Consider the following 8895-nt stretch of genomic DNA (forward strand, 5'->3'; position numbering starts at 1 on the left):
TCAAGGGATCCCACACATCCCTCTAATCCCCACAGAAACATTCCCTCCTTCAAGGGATCCCACACATCCCCCTCATCCTCATTTCAACATTTCCCTCTTCAAGGGATCCCACACATCCCTCTAATCCCCATTGAAACATTCCCTCCTTCAAGGGATCCCACACATCCCTCTAATCCTCATTTCAATATTCCCTCCTTCAAGGGATCCCACACATCCCTCTAATCCCCACAGAAACATTCCCTCCTTCAAGGGATACCACACATCCCTCTAATCCCCACAGAAACATTTCCTCCTTCAAGGGATCCCACACATCCCTCTAATCCCCACAGAAACATTCCCTCCTTCAAGGGATCCCACACATCCCTCTAATCCCCACAGAAACATTCCCTCCTTCATGGGATCCCACACATCCCCCTCATCCTCATTTCAACATTTCCCTCTTCAAGGGATCCCACACATCCCTCCGATCCCCATTGAAACACTCTCTCCTTCAAGGGATTCCACACACTCCTCCTAATCCTCATTCCCTCCTTCAGGAGATCCCACACTCCCCCTCATCCCCAGTTAAACATTCCCTCCTTCAAGAGATCTCCCACACTGCCTCTAATCCTCATTTCAATATTCCCTCCTTCAAGGGATCCCACACATCCCCCTCATCTTCATTTCAACATTCTCTCCTTCAAGGGATCCCACACACTCCCTCTGACCCCCATTTTAACTTTTCCTCCTTCAGGAGATCCTACCATACCTCTCATCCTCATTTCAGCATTCCCTCCTTCAGGAGATCCCACACACTCCCCCTCATCTCCATTTCAACATTCTCTCCTTCAAGGGATCCCACACATCCCTCTCATCCTTATTTAATCCCATTTCCTTCTGAAACACCCTTGGAACCCCAAGAATTAGAGCTCCTGGCTTCTGTGAAAATGGATTTTTGTGTTAATTGTAAATAAATCAGTCTAAAGTTTGGGATGTTTCTCCCCTATCACCCCGTGTAAAAGAACCAAACCTTTTGGTACAATTCTACTCCTGGCAGCTCCTCTAAATCCAGCAATGCCCCCCCTGCAGCTGCCATCAGGAATGGTTTTGGCTCTCATTTTACAGAAAATTAGGGTTTATTTTCCTAGAGGATCCATTTTCTCAGTGGGTCTATTTTCACAGCGACCCGATCAATGAAAAGGAGGCAGGAGAGAATATTTTCCATGGATTGTTTGAGTTCAGTCTCCCCTACACAGGATCTGTAATTGCAAACCCCACTCCCTGACCAGAGCGGAGCTGCGAGTGTCAGAGGCAGCTGCTCTTTGTTCTGCGGTGGGAGCGCAGAGCTCCGGGGGCTGATTCACAGGCTGACAGCTGCCTGCCCTCCTCCTGGCTGCCCCTGCCTCCTGCAGCTGCTCCTGCAGCCTGGGACAGGGGGACAGGGGTGGGAAATGCTCCGGGCTCCGCGCTCACGAGCAGCCCTTGGAAAGCTCTGCCCCTGGAAAGCTCTGCCCTCCGGCTGTGGGGGCACAGCTCCTGAGGCAGGGGCCGTGCACAGAGCTGTGCTCATCGCCAGGCAAACATTCCCTCCTATTGAAGATGGAGGGAGAGACCCATCTTTCTTGATCAGCATCTGACTCCACTTTACTCATCAATCAGGCACTTTTTATAACAGTGTTAATTCACTTCATGCATATTGCAAAATCTGAGCTCACAATAGGTCAGAGATAACATACCAACTCCTCCTTATGTTTCTAATACTAAGATTTGGGTTCTCAAAATTATTTTTGCTTTCCTAAAACAGCCAAAGATAGAATATCTACTTGTTATGAGAAAGCTGCCTGAGAACTCTGATATGCAAGGTTCTCAAGGCCTTCATGTTTGTCACTTTTACTTGTAATTAAAAACAACCTGAGAACCTCTGCTGTTCACAGAAACTGGCTGTGAGAATTTGTCTCCCACAGCTGCCTTCTAAGCTATTTCTGAAAAAATCTCCAACACTCTCCTTCAAGGGATCCCACACGCTCTCCCTCATCCTCATTGAAACATTCCCTCCTTCAGGGATCCCACACGCTCTCCCTCATCCTCACTGAAACATTCCCTCCTTCAGGGACCCCACACACTCTCCCTCATCCTCATTGAAACATTCCCTCCTTCAGGAGATCCCACACGCTCTCCCTCATCCTCATTGAAACATTCCCTCCAGGAGATCCCACACGCTCTCCCTCATCCTCATTGAAACATTCCCTCCTTCAGGAGATCCCACACGCCTCCCTCATCCTCATTGAAACATTCCCTTCAGGGATCCCACACGCTGTCCCTCATCCTCATTGAAACATTCCCTCCAGGAGATCCCACACACTCTCCCTCACCCTCATTGAAACATTCCCTCCTTCAGGAGATCCCACACGCTCTCCCTCATCCTCATTGAAACATTCCCTCCTTCAGGGATCCCACACGCTCTCCCTCATCCTCACTGAAACATTCCCTCCTTCAGGAGATCCCACACGCTCTCCCTCATCCTCATTGAAACATTCCCTCCTTCAGGGATCCCACACGCTCTCCCTCATCCTCACTGAAACATTCCCTCCTTCAGGAGATCCCACACGCTCTCCCTCATCCTCATTGAAACATTCCCTCCTTCAGGGATCCCACACGCTCTCCCTCATCCTCACTGAAACATTCCCTCCTTCAGGAGATCCCACACGCTCTCCCTCATCCTCATTGAAACATTCCCTCCTTCAGGAGATCCCACACGCTCTCCCTCATCCTCATTGAAACATTCCCTTCAGGGATCCCACACGCTGTCCCTCATCCTCATTGAAACATTCCCTCCAGGAGATCCCACACACTCTCCCTCATCCTCATTGAAACATTCGTGCCTTCAGGGATCCCACACGCTCTCCCTCATCCTCACTGAAACATTCCCTCATTCAGGGATCCCACACACTCTCCCTCATCCTCATTGAAACATTCCCTCCTTCAGGAGATCCCACACGCTCTCCCTCATCCTCATTGAAACATTCCCTCCTTCAGGGATCCCACACGCTCTCCCTCATCCTCATTGAAACATTCCCTCCTTCAGGGATCCCACACGCTCTCCCTCAAGCTCATTGAAACATTCCCTCCTTCAGGAGATCCCACACGCTCTCCCTCATCCTCATTGAAACATTCCCTCCAGGAGATCCCACACGCTCTCCCTCATCCTCATTGAAACATTCCCTCCTCCAGGAGATCCCACACGCTCTCCCTCATCCTCACTGAAACATTCCCTCCTTCAGGAGATCCCACACGCTCTCCCTCATCCTCATTGAAACATTCCCTCCTTCAGGAGATCCCACACGCTCTCCCTCATCCTCATTGAAACATTCCCTCCTTCAGGAGATCCCACACGCTCTCCCTCATCCTCATTGAAACATTCCCTCCAGGAGATCCCACACGCTCTCCCTCATTCTCACTGAAACATTCCCTCCTTCAGGGATCCCACACACTCTCCCTCATCCTCACTGAACCATTCCCTCCTTCAGGGATCCCACACGCTCTCCCTCATCCTCATTGAAACATTCCCTCCAGGAGATCCCACACACTCTCCCTCATCCTCATTGAAACATTCCCTCCTTCAGGGATCCCACACGCTCTCCCTCATCCTCATTGAAACATTCCCTCCTTCAGGAGATCCCACACACTCTCCCTCATCCTCATTGAAACATTCCCTCCTTCAGGAGATCCCACACGCTCTCCCTCATCCTCATTGAAACATTCCCTCCTTCAGGAGATCCCACACGCTCTCCCTCATCCTCATTGAAACATTCCCTCCTTCAGGAGATCCCACACGCTCTCCCTCATCCTCATTGAAACATTCCCTCCAGGAGATCCCACACGCTCTCCCTCATTCTCACTGAAACATTCCCTCCTTCAGGGATCCCACACACTCTCCCTCATCCTCACTGAAACATTCCCTCCTTCAGGAGATCCCACACACTCTCCCTCATCCTCATTGAAACATTCCCTCCTTCAGGAGATCCCACACACTCTCCCTCATCCTCATTGAAACATTCCCTCCTTCAGGAGATCCCACACATTCCTCCTCATCTCCTTGCAAACCCAGCTGGATAAAAAGGGTGGAAAGGGAAGGGTGGAGGTGTCTGTGCCCACTCAGATGAGCTGTGCCACCGAGCAAGGTTCCTCACCACCCCAGGCCTCGAGTGGTGGGTGCTGAACTTCCAGGCCTGGTGCTTTATCTGTGCTTGTTTTCTGCTCTACACAATCCCAGGAGTTCTGAGGCTGGAAAAACCCTCCAAGGTCAGAGTCCCAGCTGTGCCCATCCTCACCTTGTCCTGAGTGCCACCTCCAGAATTGCTGGGACACCTCCAGGGATGGGCACTGCAAACCTCCCTGGGCAGCCCCTGCCAAGGCCTGGGCTCCCTTGCCAGGAAGAATTTTTCCCCCAAAATGCAAAAATGCGGCTCATTTTCAGGCTCCTTCTCTGACACCTCTGTTGCTGAGGGTTGGATTGATGGATATTCCCTTCTGGGAAAAGCCTTGGTGTTTAGGATCCCAGAAATAAGGTGGGAAAAGAGCTCCAAGGTCCCAAAGTCCCAGCTGTGCCCATGCCCACCTTGATCCCAACCCAGAGCCCTGAGTGCCACCTCCAGAATTCCTGGGACACCTCCAGGGATGGGCACTGCAAACCTCCCTGAGCACCCTGGCCAGAAGAATTTTTCCCCCAAAATGCAAAAGTGGGACTTTAAAAACTTTCAGAGCTCCTTTTCTGTTGTTGGTGTGAGGGCCTTGGGGCTGTGGGGGAACACAAAATGTTCCCTGCCAGAAGGGGCTGGGGCAGGGACAGCTCTGTTGCTGGGGTTGGATTGATGGATATTCCCTTCTGGGAAAAGCCTTGGTGTTTAGGATCCCAGAAATGAGGCTGGAAAAGAGCTCCAAGGTCCCAAAGTCCCAGCTGTGCCCACCTTGATCCCAACCCAGAGCACTGAGTTCCTCCAGAATTCCTGGGACACCTCCAGGGGTGGGCACTGCAAACATCCCTGGGCAGCCCCTGCCAACCCCTGAGCTCCCTTGCCAGGAAGATTTTTTCCCCCAAAATGCAAAAATGGGACTTGAAGGACTTCCAGGACTCCCTTTCTGTTGTTGGCCTGAGCACCCTTGCCAGGAAGATTTTTTCCCCCAAAATGCAAAAATGGGACTTGAAGGACTTCCAGGACTCCCTTTCTGTTTTTGGCCTGAGCACCCTTGCCAGGAAGAATTTTTCCCCCAAAATGCAAAAATGGAGCTCCTTTTAGGGCTCCTTTTCTGTTGTTGGTGTGAGGGGTTTGGGGCTGTGGGGAAACACAAAATGTTCCCTGCCAGAAGGGGCTGGGGCAGGGACAGCTCTGCTCTGGGGTTGGATTGATGGATATTCCCTTCTGGGAAAAGCCTGGGAGAATTCTCTTTTCCACCAAATCCCCTTGTTTAATGGCCTTAATAAAAAATCTCTGCACACATTGAAAAGTATCACGATTCATACAATTATTATCAAAATTATCACATATATACCTATCCTAAAAAGAATCTTTTAGTTAAAAAAACTTTAGCCATTAAAGGCTCAGGCTTGATCTTTATAAACTAAAACCATTCCTGATGGCAGCTGCAAGGGAGGCATTGCTGGATTTAGAAAATCTGCCAGGAGTAGAGTTGTACCAAAAGGTTTGATTCTTTTACACAGGGTGGTAAGGAGAAACATCCCAAGCTTTAGACTGATTTATTTAAAATTAACACAAAAATCCATTTTCACAGAAGCCAGGAGCTCTAATTCTTGGGGTCCCAAGGGTGTTTCAGGAAGGTATGGGATCAAATTTGTTTTGATTTGCTTTCCAAAATTTTTAGTGTAAATATTGGTGTAAAGTTCTGGAGGAGCTCTGCACCTCCAGGGAGCTGCAAAGGAAATTTTCTACCTGCAAACCCCAGCAGAGCCTCTCAGCACCAGGAGGACATTCCACAGCTGGACACAGCATCCAGCTGACATTCTTCAGCTCTCTTCCAAGTTTCCCACATTTAAATATATCCCAGACAAATCTTGCAGAAACTGCAGTGGGATTTGTTAACTCTTTCCTTAACTTTTTCCTTAACTCTTTCCTCGTCAAGAAATAGTTGGGAAGTTTTTCTCTGGGTTTCACCAGCACTCAAAGTGAACCCTAAATCATATTTGGGAATCACCTTAACCATCCTAAACCATCTAAACCACCCTAAACCACCCTAAACCACCCTAAACCACCTTTGGGAATAACCTAAATCATCCTAAACCATCCTAAACTGCCCTAAACTATCCTATAACACCCAAAACCACCTAAACCACCTTTGGGAATCACCTTGATGATTTCCAAACTGGTGTGACACTCACAGTGATAAAAGAGAGAAAAAAAACCACACAGGAGTTTAATGAATGAAGTTTAATTCCTTCATCCACTGAGGAAGAAGGAATTTTTAAAAAATAAATGTATGTGGGTCATGAATCTTTTTGCATTAATTTAAATATCGAGCACCTGAACTTTTCTTGCTTCTTCTATTTATATACACAGGGAGAATATTTATAGACAAAGTTTAGCTTTTAGGTTTTGTATTCACATCTTATTGTTGGTGGTATAGAATATATTACAATTACATTGTTTATGGCCTTGAGAATGATCCCAAGAACAATCTCAGAAATGATGGATTTAAATGGAAGGAATGCAGTGAAAAGCCTTTCATTGGGATTTTTAAATTTTTTAGACTGTAATCTCATTCAGAAAAAATTACTTGGAGGGAAGTGTAGGGAAAGAGGGAGTGGGAGAAAGCTAAAAAGAATTAGCTGCTGTGAATTGAATTTACTATTTGAATTTGTCTGGGGGGAAACCTGGGAATGGAGGAAGAACTATGGAAGCAAAAAAGAGAAAAAAGCCTGACAATAAAATCATCCCCATCCCATCCCATCCCATCCCATCCCATCCCATCCCATCCCATCCCATCCCATCCCATCCCATCCCATCCCATCCCATCAATCCCATCCCATCCCATCCCATCCCAGTTAAATTTAGGCTGAAAAGCCAAAGATAATTTCAAACCAGAAGTTGGGATAAATTTTAGAACAGCCAAACAAGAAGAACACCTGGTTTATTCTGGATATTTGAGGAGGAACTTGGACTTGATGTTCTTTAAACATCGAGGCCACATCCACCTCTTTTATCTTTCTCCCATTTTAAACCAATTTGATTTCATTTTAAACTTTTTTCCATAAACTGAGGCTCAAGTCCAAGGGTTGTCCCAGGACCTCCATGGAGAACTTCAGAACCCTCAGATCCCAACCAAGTGGCAGAAATAATCATCATTATTGATAGTGCTGCTGATGATTATTAATAATTATTAATAATGATTCATCATTCATTCATAATAATATCATTATTAATGATGATAATTATTGGTGATCATTATAAATATCAATGGCAGAAATAATAATGAATTATTGCTGCTGGATACTGAAACCTTCCTTCCCCACAACATCTGGTATTAACTCAATCTGTCCTGCTGCAACCTCAGCTTATTTCTTTTTTCCCTTTAGCAATTTAACACATTTTTTAGTGCCTCTTCATGGCAGGAAAATGATGTTGCAACTTTAATTGTCTCTTGTTTTAGATCTCTTTAAAAACCACCAGGCTGCTCTTTCCATCCTTCCTGCAGCTCATATTTTCCAGACTCTGGGTCATCCTCATTCCTGTCCCTGCTCCTTTCCCAGGTGTCCTGTCTCCTTCTGGGTGGGGATTTTAGAAGCAATTTTGAATAAGTTACAGACGGCACTTTTGACTTTTTAGGTGATGCAATTTATTTTTTTTAATCTTTTATACAGCTAGGAACAGTAAGTTCAGCTCACATTTTTATCACATAAAAAGAAAAGCCACAGAAAAGCCACAAGACCCTTATTACAAAAATTTAAAAAAATTCATAGGCCAATGAAATATTGCTAACAAAGATATTTATGTTTTTGACTTAATGTTTAAATATTTCATCTTATAGACTCATACTACAGTGTAAGTTTTCTTAGTTAATCATGTTATAACACACAAACCTACAGTACTGCATTCTAAACTTCTTTTTTACATTTACAACTACTTTCATTTTTTCTATCTCTTAAACTCTAAAACTCTAAACTTTCTCCTCCTTAACTCAACGTGGTTTTGTTCTAAACCGTAAATCCACATTCTCACCTCTAACACCTAAGTTGAGAAGCCCTTTTCTAAAGGTTCAGATCAAATTTCGTGTTTAATTCTGAACTTTAGCTCACAGACCCCAAAGTTCTGAGAATTCCCTGCATTTCAGATTCCAACACTTCTGGAAGGGCCACGCCAAGAAGGGAACATGGAGCTCCAACCAAGGCTGGGCCCTGTCGATGGATATTTATGGATATCTTGTTGTTTGGACACAAGATTTCCAAATTTTTCACACATTTGTTGTACTTCAGGAAAGACAGGAGAATTTTTAATGAGATTTCCCAACTTTTTCTGTCCCTTATAGGCTCCAGATGACGCAATTTCAGAAGAATTTGATAACGTGAGAACTTCTTGGCCAATGATTGTTGCTATTTACTGGCCCAGGGTTAAGTTAATCTTTCAGGGAGGATTTTCTCTTAGAACTAAATATTTTTAAACCTTCTCTCCTTTGTCTTGTAGTCGAATTCTCCTTGAAACCGGTTCCCATTTTTATCAGCAACATCAATGAGAGACAAGAATGGACCATTGTGCGTCGTGGTGCTTTGGTTTAGAAAAAGCAAACAAAAACCTTCATGTGAAAGCTGAACAAACCCCAAACATTTGGGATTATTAAGAGCAGATGTGAGCAGAGAAGAATGGATTCACTCATAAAAAACCTGAAATTTTGCCAAGTGCAAATATT

Source organism: Zonotrichia albicollis, chromosome 10 (assembly GCF_047830755.1).
Source record: "Zonotrichia albicollis isolate bZonAlb1 chromosome 10, bZonAlb1.hap1, whole genome shotgun sequence".
NCBI lineage: Eukaryota > Metazoa > Chordata > Aves > Passeriformes > Passerellidae > Zonotrichia > Zonotrichia albicollis.